Below are 15,272 nucleotides of genomic sequence, written 5' to 3' on the forward strand. Positions count from 1 at the left end.
TTCTTTAAAAAATTATTTATCTATATCTGAAAATGTAACTATTATATGATTGATTAAAAATTAATCGTTTATATTGGTTAAGTTAGAAAATCGTTTTTTTTTTACAGAACATTAATCTTCCTGGTCAAAAATTCACCTTTTCCCTTGAAAATTTAACAATTTTGTTGAAAATTCATTTTTCGTCTTGTTCAATTCAATTTTTTAGCACAGTTTTTATCTGGAAATTGTACTATTCCATTTTTGTTTGAAACTTTATCCTGTACATTTTATTAGTTAAAACAACAATTATTTGATAGAAAATTAATTTATTTTGTTGAAAAGTAAACTTTTGGGTTGAAAATTGATTTATTTTGTTAATTAGATTTTTTGCTAAAATAAAAAAAACTGCAAAATAAAAAAAATTGCCTTAAAATCGTTCTGATTCCTTTGTTTTTTTTTTAATTTTTAAAAACTTTTCAAATACTCACTTGAAATTAATTTTTCAAACTAAAATATCATTTTCAATTTTCTTAGCAATCACAACAATTTTTGTTATTCTTTTTGAATATTTTACAATTCTCAAAAGCTTTTTTTTTAAATCTGCAAAAATCTACATCGTGTTTCAAATTATTTCAAATAATTTCAAGTTTTAAATTAATTTTGAATATTATTCTCAAGTAAAATTGTAGCGTTCAAACTTAAAATTTAGCCCATTACAATTTTAACAAATCAAGGCTTTTTATTTCTAACCACTCTGTTCAAATTCGTATAGTTTTTAATTGTTGTTTATAATGGCTTGTCCCAGATCTGAATTATATTTTTTTTCAAAAAATCTCTGATCCAATTCAGAAATACATACAATTGCTTTGAAAAAAATTTTTAATTCAGAAATATTTCATTTAAACGCTCAATAATTCATACGTATAAAACACAAACTTTTAACACCTTTTAATTTTACAATTTTTTTAATTAAATTTTTTTAAAATACGAAATAACCGTTTAAAAATTTTTATGACTTCAACATTTGAGAGATTTCTGGTTAAAAAATATAAATTACACTATTATTTTTAAGGTTCAACAGTTTTTAATCAAAAATTAAAACTCCTTTTGTTGTTGAAGATTTATCATTTTAGTAGAAAATGTAATTATTTTGTTGGAAATTTGTTATTCTCTTTTTTTGAGTTGAAAATTCCATTATTTTGATAGTAAGTTAATTTCTAACATTTTCAATTGGCGAACTAAAATTTTTATCTCTAAATAACAATGCAAAAATATTGACCTGGAACAACTTAAAATAAAAACAATGTAACTTTTATTTTAAAAAGTTATTAGTTAAAAAATTAATTTAATCGTTCAATTTTTAATGTTACGAACTGAAATTTTTTTGAATTATTATCATTTTGAACCTTAAAAATAATAGCGTAATTTGTATTTTTTAACCAGAAATCTCTCAAATGTTAAATTCATAAAAATTTTTAAACGGTTATTTCGTATTTTAAAATAATTTAATTAAAAATATTGTAAAATTAAAAGGTGTTAAAAGTTTGTGTTTTATACGTACGAATTATTGAGCGTTTAAATGAAATATTTCTGATTTAAAAATTTTTTTCAAAACAATTGTATGTATTTCTGAATTGGATCAGAGATTTTTTGAAAAAAAATATAATTCAGATCTGGGACAAGCCATTATAAACAACAATTAAAAACTATACAAATTTGAACAGAGTGGTTAGAAATAAAAAGTCTTGATTTGTTAAAATTGTAATGAGCTAAATTTTAAGTTTGAACGCTACAATTTTACTTTAGAATTATATTCAAAATTAATTTAAAACTTGAAATTATTTGAAATAATTTGAAACACGATGTAGATTTTTGCAGATTTAAAAACAAATCTTTTGAGAATTGTAAAATATTCAAAAAGAATAACAAAAGTTGTTGCGATTGCTAAGAAAATTGAAAAGGATTTTTTAGTTTGAAAAATTAATTTTAAGTGAGTATTTGAAAAGATTTTGAAAATTAAAAAAAAAAGGAATCAGGACGATTTTAAGGCAATTTTTTTATTTTGCATTCTTTTTAATTTTAGGAAAAAAATTTAATTAACGCATTAAATCAATTTTCAACCCAAAAGTTTACTTTTCAACAAAATAAATTAATTTTCTATCAATCATATAATAGTTACATTTTCAGATAAAGATAAATAATTTTTTTAAGAACAAATTAATTTTAAACAAAGTTGTTAAATTTTCGACCAATCAGATGAATTTTCGACCAATCAGATGAATTTTCGACCAAGAAAATTGATAATCTACAAAAAAAGACAAATCTTAAACAAAATGCATGAATTTTTAAAGAAATTATTTAATTTTAAAGTAAAAAGACGGATTATCTATAAAAAGTTGAAATTTTTAAGCGAAAAATATGAGTTTTTAATGAAAGAGTTAAACTTTCAACCAAAGAGTTATAATTTCAACCAAATACTTAAATTTTCAATCCTAATTAAAAAACCTTGTTAAAAAAACGTATTTTTTTGACAAAGTAGTTCAACTCTTAGTGAAATAATCGAATTTCAAACCCAAGAAGATGTACAGTTGATATTTTAACCAAACAATTGCATTTTTGACCAAAAATGATAAAATTTTCAACCAAAAGGATTAAATTTCTACTAAATAAGGTCAATTTCCAACAAAATACATGAACTTTCAACGAAATTATTTAATTTTAAAAACAAAAAGTGCATTTCCACCCAAAACTTATAATTTTAATTTTTAACAATATATTTGCATTTACAACAGAACGACTTTACAACCAAAACATATTTATAGTTCATTATTCAACCGAAAAATGTAATTTTTAATCAAAAAGTATAAATTTTCCATAAAACAATTTCATTTCTACAAAGAAAGACGACCTTTTAACAAAACACATGATTTCTTAACCAAAAATGGTATTGATTGATTGTCAGTTTCAAAAATGTATTTTCAACCAAAGAGATGCACCTTCAAATAAAAAAAAAATAGACTATTGTAATATAACATAATTATAAGATTATCACTATTAATATATGTATATATTTATATATATAATAGTATTAATATTTATATTTTATACATGAAATAACATAACCTCAAAATATACGCATATCAAGAGGCGAGCGATCTATTCAAATCATGAGAATCGTCAGCATCGAAATCTGGAAATATTAAAATCCCAATCTCCTGAATTTATTTCAAAGCAATTAGCTGTTAGCAGATAGATATATAAATAGAATCGACGAAGTGCTCCGACCGGCAATCGTGCATCTTCGAGTTTTCAAATTCAGGAGAGGAGGAATTGGTTGCGCGCGCAACTCAGTCATTTACAGCGTTTCCTACTATATTCACACGGACATAGCCCTGTAGTATTGGACCGCATCTCGTTTCAGATCTGGGATCACTGCATCGGATACGTGATCGTACGTGACTCAATGATAAAAACACTCTTGCACATGCGCAATTCGATTTTCTATCACTTTTCTCCATTTCCGGTTTTTCACTTTACACATTTTATAATATCTTCGGTTCGACTGTCATTTTCGGATTACAGAGGATGTTCAGGAATTTTGAAAAAATTTAGCCTGAATTGAACATAACCTCAAATTATGTTTTTCATGTCTAATTCGCGATGCTTTCAAATGCTTGTGGAGTTATTTTATAATGAATTTTGAACACTTTTGATGTTCCAAAAGTGAATTTAGAGTTTTTTGAAAAATAGGCGAGAGAAATTTGTATTTAATGTTTGTAATTTTTAAACTAGAGAGCGCCTCTCAACACGTACATGTATACGGACATCCGTCCGTATACATACCTTCGCAGAAGCCTTCGTTGGCATACAGATTGCATTATCAGTATGTCCTAAATTTGTTGCAAACAGCAGATGCAGTTGAAACTATTTGAAATCAGTATAAAGGCATGGACGTAACCTTAGTTTCTGGGCCTGTACACCACAATAATCAAAATAGATGAATTTTCGTACAAGAAGAATAAATTAATAATTTTCTACCAACATCGATGAGTTTTCAACCACATAGTTCCATTTTCAACTAAAAAGAGAATTTTTTCAAGTAACAAACAAAAAGAATGTTCAACAAAATATTAAAATTTTCAACTAAAAAATAACCCAACCAAAAATGGGAAATTCACATTTTCAGTTAAGAAATTAATTTTCAACCAAACCAAATCGAATTTTGAATAAAATAACTAAATTTGCAACCAAAGTAATGGATTTATGAACAAGGCAAATACCCATTTTTCCACAAAATATTATTTCATTTATTTCTAGATAATACCTCATCTTGAAAAACTTTTTTTTCATTTAGAAAACGTGTATTATGCTATAAACATAATTTTAAAAAGTCCTCGCACCGCGGGAACGTCCTCATCGCGGGCTTGGCGTGAGGCTTCCTTCGCTCGCAAGTTTGAACGCGCCTATAGGGGTCGCGACTGTTCTCGCGCTTCGCGCTCAATAATGTATTTAACTTGCGCTACGCGCTCTATCTTTGTACATAGACTTTTAAAACTAAAGGTGAAAGCATCGACAACAGTAATTTCGTGATTGTGAATTCTCTTTTGTTAAAGCTCATTCGGCTTTAACGAACACATTCTCATCACGAATCTCGTGCTTCGCACTCGAGTTTATCCCTGACATTTTATATTATTTCCAAAAATGTATATTTATATAATTCGTAACTTGCATTATTATTAAAGCAGAAGAAGTTTCATTGTCCCGTTTAAAATAAATGCGCATTCTTTAAAAAAATTTGTTATTAAACGTTTTATTACAACTTTTGTCGTTTTGCCATAAAATGAATTTGCTGATTGCCAATGTTTTCTTTATGATTTGAACTTTACATACATACGGTCTAATGAGCAGCCTTACCGTTTTTAACTTCTAAATTCTGTACATTATTACAACATTAAGGCCATTTGATGAGTGTAACAGCTGATCAAGTCATAGCCCTAAGATCAATATTTTTCACCCATATTGAAAAATAAAAGTTTAAATAACGCGGGAATTTTTTTCGGGAAATGTTAATAAATATTAAAGGATCGTTTGTGGCCTTGCAAAGAGTTTGAGGAAGAAAAAAGTTTATTTATGCAAATAATGATTATCGACGGACACATTTAGGTTTTACAGCAGAAGTTTCACTTTTAACTTTCTCTGACGGTAATCATGCAATCTGTTTTACCCACAGGCCCCTAGAAGTCCGAAGTTGTCTACTCGCTGCGCTAGTGCTGCTTTGACACAGCTGATACCAGACTGATACGTATGTCAGACCAAATATGTTTATTTGCATTTCAAGTGCAAACATTAGTTTTTCCATTATTGGTGCATCATGTTCGTGAGCGATTTTTGTTGTTTTGTCCCACTTTCATAAATATAAACCTCATAACGAGCCCATTGACAAAATTGCAAATTGCTTGTAGGCATGGACATAGGAAACAAGGGACTAGGTATGTCATTGCGGGGGTGATGAAATGAGGGGGGAGGTCCGCCACTTTTGATGTCCCACGACAAAGATGGCAGCGTCCACATGTTTATATTTTCATGCACAGTTTGTCGGCAAAAATTCTCGTGCGTATAATCAAATGGCACATCGTAAGATGGCGCCCCCCCACTCATGGAATTCTCCCCCCTCCCATGGATTCAACCCCGCTCGACAAATTAGGATGGCATGCCTAGTCCCGTGTTTCCTATGTCCATGCTTGCAGGGTTTGACGACAGCACGGTCGGTATTTCTCCGAAATAAAAATTAAAAAAAAAACTTTTTTCACTATTCTAATTATTTAGGACCAGAGACAAATTCTTGCATGCCTTCTATTTATCGTGCCAAATTTTTAACACAATATCTCCTTGCGTGTTGACGTAAGTTGGGAAAAACTTCTACTGGTATTTTCTTCAAAAAAAATTATTTCTCAAAATTTTTACCGGAACAAAGCAGACCTTGACTTTATTACCTCCACTTTCATTCCCCAAACTTTCAGAGCGATACCTCATTTCGTTTAGACGTAAGTTGGGAAAGAAAAATCGAAGACCAGGTTTGGTCACGTGACCCTCTCGTCACATGGCCTTAAACCATTTCCCTTTCGGGGTAGGTGTGACTCACTAGGTAAGAAAGGGAGTAATGTTAGGAAGGGATATAAAATTTTTAGATTGATCTATAATTCTCGTGATATTTATTTTAATAACACGTTCGTTCCGCAACGCTGCTCCGACCTAGGTTGCTGATCAATCTCTCTAGCAATTACCCCAAATGAAGATCCACACAAAGTCGTCATGTAAGGTTCCCCACTTGGGTCCAATTGTATCCAAGGTCTTTTGTTTCAGGCGTCATTTACTCTACTAACACTCTTTTTATGAAATATTTCTCGCCATATTTTTCTGTCCTGGCATACTTCTCTAGCTTCTTTTATGGCCATGCAATTTTTCATGCAGGTTCTTGTGTTTCTGTGACTTCTTATGTCTCTTCTAACTAGGGTCTCATTCACACATATTTAACATTCTTTTCGCGGTCTGCCTCTGGGCACGCTGCCATTTACTTTACCTTGATGCACTTGTTTCGTTAGTCGTTCATTTGGCATTCTCTCAAAATGCCCCAACCATCTTAACCGATTTCTTTCCCATGTGTCTACTAACGTCTCTTCTGCACCACATTCTTGGAGAATTATGTCGTTACTCACTTTGTCCATCAGAGTTTTCCCGCATATCATGCACAGGAATCTTATGTCAATTGCATTAACTTTACTCTTATCTTTTTCTTGATAGGTCCATGTCTCGCTACCGTATCTTACGGTTGGTACATATATAGAGTTATGTATTGCCATTTTAGCTTTATTTGATATATTTTTACTTCTGATAAGGGGCCCTGCTCTACCAATAACGTTTTTACCTTTACGGAAAAAAATAGATATTAGCACAGACCATCTAGATATTACTAGTTAATATTTAGCGATTTAACTATGGGACAGAAATCTAGATATTAAAGTAGAGCATCCGTAGATATTAAAATAAAGATTTTAACTAACAATATCCAAGATATAAAGGGCAGAATCTAAGATATTCAAGAACAATTTTTTTATGGTGCAAAAATTACCTGTAAAGCATGCCATTTTCTATAAAATTCAAAAGGATTTTATATCGTAGTCCTCTGTTTTTGATATACAAATCCTCTAGCATTCGCCTTTTTCTTCATGTAATTTTCGTGTAGAACCGATAACACGCAGTTCAAGGCTAATATGAAGGCATCAACCTATAGCTGAGTCCTCATTTCCTTGCGAAAATTGTGATATATATTTAAAAACAATTAATCCATTTTGCACCAAAACTTATAGAGAAATATATATCCGAAAAACCACAACACAAATGACGAATGTTCAAGATGCAGACAAAGCAGGGCTAAAATCTTTTGTCGCCACGCCAGACGTCAACGACATTAATCCGATAAAATTTCGCTGTTTTAATATCTTAGATATTAACCATTAATATCGCACGTTTTATACTTCCAATATAAACAGATATTGCCCTTTAATATCTTGTATGTTGAATAGCAGATATTAGATATTATGCCATAATATCCATATATTATGGTTAAATACCAAAGTTTTTAATATCCACTAGTAAATATCTATTTTCTCCGTGTTCATTTATGCGCCTATCTAATTCCTCATATATCTTCCCGTCCCTAGTAAACAAGCTACCAAGGTATACGAACTTCTCAACTTGTTGAATTCTCTCATTATTTAACACAATATTGCATAGTGTTTTCTCATTCTTTCCTTCAAACACCATAGTTTTTGTTTTATTTTCGTTAATTTTGCGGCCCATGCTCTTCATGCTTGCACTCAGTTTATTCAACATTCTTTGTAAGTCTTCGATTGACTCTGCCATAACAACCTTATCATCTGCGAACACTAACCCACGTACCCTTACGGTTTTAAGATCCACACCCTCTTCGTCGAACAGAGCTATTCTTAAACACTTGCCCATAAATAATATAAATAACCATGAGGACATAACGCATCCTTGTCTAAATCCTTAAATAATATTGAAACAGTCACTCACATTCTCATTTACCCTTACACTTGCTTTGCTACCCATATATATTATTTTTATAGCTTGTAGGAACTATCCATTGACTCCATACTCTTTCAGGACTTCCCAAAGTTTACTTCTTTCTACCTTATCAAAAGCTTTTTCTAGGTCAACAAATTCACAGAAAACGTTTTTTCCTACTCTCAAACTTTTTTCTGTAATTTTCTTTAAGCTAAATATTTGATCCGTACATGACCTTCTTGGTATAAACCCACTTTGGACTTCCCAAAACTTTGCTTCTGTTATTTTAATTACCCTACGAATAAGTATTTTTGAGTATATATTACTTACGGTACACAATAAGCTAATCCGTCTGTAATTATTGCACTCGCTTTTATCTCCCTTTCTCTTGTATATTGGTACGATAATCGCTTATTTCCAATCGTCTGGGACGTCTCCCATCTCGAAACATAAATTTATCAATTCGCAAACTCTATGTGATATGTACTCGCCACCGTGTTTAAGCATTTCAGCGTTAATACCGTCTACCCCGGCAGCCTTACCGTTTTTCAAGTTCTTAATTATATCCCTAACCTCAGTGACACAGACTTTTTCAATTGAGTTTTCCATCGCATCGTGTTCAACATCGCAGTTGTGGAGTCTTAGAGCTCCATCTCCGAATTGTCCCCTAAAATTGTTATCTGAAAGCCTCTAGTATTCCGTCTGCATCATATAGCATTTCCCCATTACTATTTCTCATGTTGACAAATTCTGTATTTTTGTTTCCTTTCATTTTTTTATGTAGCAGTTTCTTAATTCCGTCAAAGTCGTTTTGTATTTTCTTCTCTTCTTCTGCTCTAATTTTATCTTTACGTTCCTTAACTAATCGTTTCAGTATCCTGTTTTTTCGTCTGTAACCATTTATACGTCTATTTCTTTCCTCATTGCTAAGAACTACAACCGCAATACCACACACTTCGATCGCACATACAACAATGATATCCCCTAACTTTGCCGAGGTGCCCTCTATATCTTCGTTTTTTATACATTTCTCCCATGATGCCTTATCTATGCTTTCGATTAATTTATTTTGGAAAGCTATTCGCACATCCGGTTTCTGTAGGTTCTCAATTTTGATTCGCATTTTTTTTCTTGGTTCTCTTTTTTCTCCATCCCCGACCTAAGTTAATTTTTGAGATCAGAAGGTAATGATCAGTATTGCATTCAGGACCCCTAAAGACCCTTGTATCTTTGACTAACTCTCTAAGTCTTTCATCCGCAACAACAAAGTCAATTATACTGCGGCTATTTCCTTTAGGCCAGGTGTACATGTGGATCATTTTATGCCTAAACCAAGTTTTTGTAATTAACAGATCCCTTTCTAAGCATAAACCAACTAATTTATCTCCATTATAGTTTGTTCTTAGATCTCCAAAATTACCTAATACTTTTTCTGTATCCTGATTTTGAATGCCTATCCATTCATTCATATCTCCTATAGTCCAGTCAATAAAGGATTTGAGAAAAAAATTCGTAAAAGTAGCATTTTTTTCGCAGATACGTTGGCAATGGCTTTATAAAGATGTTGTAAGAAGTCCCCAAACATGCTTGTACGGCAAAGTTCCGAAATTCTGGAAAGTGTTAAACAATAACATTTTTTTTAAATTTACTCAAGAACTGTTGATTTTAGATCGAATATGGTGATGTGAAAACATCTTCATAATTTTATAGGACACAAAAAAGGTTCTATCTATTGTGGACGTATTGTAAACGGCTGCGCTATTAAGTTGGATTAGCTGCACAATTCTTCTATTTCTGAACAAATAAAATAAAATCTCAAATATCCTGGAAAAAACGTCGGAAATATATCAGGCGATTTGTACTGGAGCAAATGTAGGTTCCTGTTAAAAAAAAACGACTAAATCACTTGCATGACAAACTATCAGTATAAAATGAGCTCAACTTCAGTGTACAATTTGATATGTTTAAGGGGATGCTTTTGAGACGAAACTTCTTATAAGTGTTCCTCCATTTTCATACAATACATTTTCCAATTTGTAGGCCAGAATAATAATATTTAGGGCCTCTTTTAAAGCTTTAAACAAGTAAATTTCAAAATTTAAGCTATGATATCGTAAGCAGCGGTGATTATGAGTCCTAATGGCAGCAATGGGAGCGGGGGCGAGAACGGTTACCTCTTTCGATGATATTGAACCCTTCGAAATTTTTTTGCTCACTTTTCCCGACAATAGAATTGGCCTTCGGATGGCCGTGACGTCACTGCAATGCAGGTTCTCAATATATTCTGCTTGATAATTTGAATAAGAGTAATTACAAACATATCCTTAAGAACCTATAAAAAATCATAATTACAAAAATGAATTTTTTATTTTCAAACGCAGTGAATAAGACAATTAAGAATAAATATAACATAATTTGGATTTTTCAAGAAAATTCAAAAAGTTATTCTGATGATCTTGTAGGGCATTCAAAAAGAAACATTTTTCTTCTCTTTACTTTTTTCATATCGTGCATTATTTGGCCTAAAATGTTCATTTTCGTGTGTTTTTTGGAATGTTGTAAATGCTATAACTGGTAATTTATGGATTTTTTTAAAAAAGTCATCAGGATAAATTGTTCGACTGTTTGAATACTATGAATAACCGTACAGAGAATTTTTGAATGTTGAAAAAAGTGGTCTCAAAAATATTCAAAATGTGCCCACTTTTTGAATTCTTATCCAAAATGGCTGGCTAACGAACTGGGCCTTTACTTTAGAACACTTAACGAGTGTACCAAAGGCCAATCTAATAGATTCATTTTTTCGAAAGTTATTGAGTTCACAGACAGACAGACAGACAGACATACATATATACAGTCAGGCAGGCACATTCGTAAAAACATGTTTTTCGGATTCAGGGGTCTCAAAACGTGGACATGTAACAAACACTGGGGGGGGGGGGTCAAATTTTACACAAATCTAATTACCTTCTCTGAAGAGAATGTAAAAAGATACATTTTTCAATAAAAATTGAATGGTTACATTTTCAGTATACAAATAATTTTTAATAAAAAAACGAAGTTTTCACCAAACCAAAACCAAAAATAGTATGGTTTAAAAAATTAATTTTCAACAAATTAGTTTAATTTTCTGCAACAAAATCGGTCAATTTTCAACAATTTTCAAACAAGGAGAATAATATTCTAGTAAAAAAGGGAGCCTTCACGTATTACGCAACTTTAGAAGCGGAGAGGTGGTTCCTGTTTCGTAACTGGCTGCTGTGTGTGTAGGGGGGGGGGGGGGGGGGGGGGGCGAAGACGATTACATAAAATATTTATTTTATGAATTTTTTGCACCATAAACATTGTATGTCAAAATTTTTAAAGAAATAATTTTACTCCGACAGAAAATTTATGTCTACATGTTTCGAAACATTATTCAGAGAAGAGAAAATTTAAATTGTAAATGAAAAAAATTTGGAAGGTTTTGATTAATTATTTAAGATTTGAGAATAAATTTTTCTTAAATTTCTGGGAAATATTTAAATTATATAGTTTTTGTTTTTAAACAATAATTTGAAGTTTTGAAGATTTCAAAATGTGTGAATAAGGAATATGGAACACATTGAGACCATTTTTTTAGTTATTTAGGATTCAAACAGATTTTATGTAAACTGAATTTTGCAGTATTTTAAGAGAATGGAAACAATTTTTCTAAGTATCAATGCATAATTTTCAATGATTTTTTAATTAATTATAAAAGAACATTTAAAAAGATGATACAATATGTATAATACTTTCCTAAAATTGTTACGAAGAGTGTTAAAGATTTTTAAGCAAAAATGGTCAATATTGCCAAATTGCAAAATTTTAGAAGAAGAAAAATAGAGTTTGTTTCAGAGATATTCAGAAGTTTTGTAAGGATTCAACAATAATGAAAGATTGTCAAGATTTATAAAGAATTTTGCAAGGTTTCCAGAAAAAAAGTAGGTTCCTTCGAAAATTTAAAATCATTTTTTATTTTGACAATTTAATTTTAAGATATTATTTAAAAAGATTTTAAAACATTTCTAAAGATTTATAAAATTTGCACAAAAAAACCTGAAAGATTTTAAGGCACTTTTTTTAATTTTGCAGAATTTAAATAAATGTCAGATAAAATTTTAATAATTTTTGAAAAATTTGAAATGTTCAATATTTTGGAACAATTGTAAATAACAAATAATTCAATTTTCAATGCTTCGTTCTAAAATCCTAACATTTGTAATATTTAAATTTGCATTTACGAAATATATAAAGTTTAAAATTAGAAGAAATTAGAATTCGAAGATTAGAAAGATCCAAGCCAAATATTTTCTATTAAGCTTTTGAAGCAAAACACTTTAGTTTCAAGGCCTGAAAAATTAAATTGTTTTAACATGATCGGATACATTTTTCTAAACAAATAAATGGAATTTCTTTACAAAAATTCACTGGTATTTTCACCGTTTCAAGTTGAGGAATTTGAAATTGTAAATCTATAAGTATTACTCACTCTAAAAACGTTAAAAGTGATATGATTTCGAAACTAAGAAGCTGTCAAAATTAACGGAATCAACTTTGAAGCGTTACAAATCAACTCTAAAAAACTGAGCACAAAATATAAATAATTTAACTTCCTTTAAAAATACAAAAAATACAAAATAATCCGACGAGTCATTTTCTCTCAGGCATTTCTATGCTTATGTCATACAACTGTTGGCCGATAAGATATGTTCTTTTTAAATGGAAATGAACCGACACGTGTTTCTCAGTTTTAATAACAAAATTGACTCATTTTTAACTTTTTATCTCCGAAAGCTAATGATATTGAATATATAAAAATTGCCGGATTTTTTCCTTCAATAGTGGTTATAATCATTTATAAAATAGATATATATGTTCTTTAAACACATTCTTTCGGAAAATCTAACTTTGGAGAAAATTTCAATATTTTCAAAAATTTGTTTCATTTTTGGTTAAACATTTTATTAGTTAACAATTTACCTATTTAGTTGAAAATTCATCTATTTTATTATAAATTGGTAATAAATTGTCTAGTTCTTTTCAAAATTTATATAATAAAAGAATTAGCATTGTGTAATTATTCATATAAACGCTTAAGAGTCAACATTCCCTGCATTTAAATTGCCACCTTGTACCAGGATATCCCGTAGGTCTATTCTCTGGGATATTAAAACTTCCGCCTTTTAGGGTATCCCGAAACGTTATTCCTATGGATATTTGAATTTGCGCCTTACAAGGTGCAAATTCACAAAAAATAATAATAAAACTATAATAAAAATCAATCATAAACAAATTTAAAACCAATTCTACAGGATATCCCGTAGGATTAGGGTCAGCTTAAATAAAATGACACCCCCTCCCCTCAACTCCGGATCTATTGAAACACTGAAGTTGCATTTTTTATTCAAAGAAAATGACAATGAACCATATTTCGGAGAATTCCAAATCTGGATTTCCCTTCATTCAAATGCACTCTCTTGATTAATCTTCAATTTTCAAAAAACCGCCCGCCTCGTCTACATGGCGCCCCTATGAATAAAGCGTGTACATTAGCCTATTAGTTAAGCCGGCCATAAGAAGGGTTATTCCTAGGAAGATAAAAATATCCTCCTTGGGCTATGATATATCCCGAAGAGGCTATTACCTCGGATTAAAATTTTTTTGCCTTGTAGGATATCCTGAAGAGTTATTCCCTGGGATATCTAAATTTCAGCTTGATAAAATATCCTGGAGGGATATAAAAATTTTCACCTTTTAGGATATTCCGAAGGGTTGTTCCCTAAGATGTAACAAATTTTCGCCCTGTATGATATCCCGAATCGTCATTTGCTGTGACATCCGAATTTCCGCTTTGTAGGATATCTTAAAGTGTCATTCCTTTGGAAATAAAATATCCCCCTTATACCAAGATATCCCGGAGACCTAGCATATCAAAATTTCGACCTTGTGGGGTATCCTGGCGGATTATTCCCTGGGATATCCTAATTTCCACTTTGCAGAATATCCTGAACGGTTATCCCTTGGGATATAAAAATTTTTGCCTTGTAGGACATTTCAAAGGGTTATTTGGTGGGATATCCAAATTTATGCCTTGTAGAATGTCCCGAAGCATTATTCCTGGGATATACAAATTTTCGCTTCGTAGGATATCCCAAGTTGATCATCTCGAAAACATTCAAATTTCCGTCTTGCACTATGTTGTCCCAGAGATTTATTCCCTGGGATATTCAAATTTCCATTTTATAGGATATCCCGAAGGTTTATCCCCTAAGATATACAAATTATTGCCTTGTAGAATATCCCAAAGGGATATTCTCTGGGATATCCAAGTTTTCGCCGTGTAGGATATCCCGAAGTGTTATTCCTAGCATATCCAAATTTGCGCCTTATAGGATATCCCAAAGTGTTATTCTCGAAGATATTCAGATTTCGGCCTTGTACTAGGTTACCCCAGAGATTTATACCCTGGGATACCCAAATTTCCACTGTGTAGGGTATACCGAATGGTTGTTCCCTAGGATATACAAATTTTCGCTTTGTAGGATATCCCGAAGTGTTATTCCTGGGGTATCCAAATTTCCACTTTGTAGGATATCCCAAAGTGTTATTCCTGGAATATACAAATTTCCGCCTTATAGTATATCCCAAAGTGCTATTCTCGAATATATTATAATTTCCGACATCTACTAGGTTATCCCAGAGATTCATTCCCTGGGATATCCAAATTTCCACTTTGTAGGATATCCCGAAGTGTTATTCCTGGGATACCCAAATTTCCACTTTGTAGGATATCCCGAAGTGCTATTCCTGGGATATCCTAATTTCCGCTATATAGTATATCCCTTAGTGATATTCTCGAATATATTATAATTTCCGACTTGTACTAGGTTATCCCAGAGATTCATTCCCTGGGATATCCAAATTTTCACTTTGTAGGATATCCCTAAGGATTATCCCCCTAGGATATACACATTTTTGCATGTTGGATATACCGAAGGGTTACTCCCTGCGATATATCCAAATTTTCACTTTGTAGGATATCCCGAAGTGTTATTCCTGGAATATCCTAATTTCCGCATTATAGTATATCCCAAAGTGCTATTCTCGAATATATTATAATTTCCGACTTGTACTAGGTTATCCCAGAGATTCATTCCCTGGGATATCCAAATTTCCACTTT

General features: G+C 31.2%; 1 protein-coding gene across 1 annotated transcript in view; it reads right to left on the reverse strand.

Annotated features, from left to right (window-relative positions):
* Window positions 1-15,272, reverse strand: part of LOC117172464 — an 88,219-nt gene that overhangs the window by 32,271 nt on the left and 40,676 nt on the right. The gene's annotated exons all lie outside the window — the stretch shown is intronic.

Source organism: Belonocnema kinseyi, chromosome 5 (genome assembly GCF_010883055.1).
Source record: "Belonocnema kinseyi isolate 2016_QV_RU_SX_M_011 chromosome 5, B_treatae_v1, whole genome shotgun sequence".
Lineage (NCBI taxonomy): Eukaryota > Metazoa > Arthropoda > Insecta > Hymenoptera > Cynipidae > Belonocnema > Belonocnema kinseyi.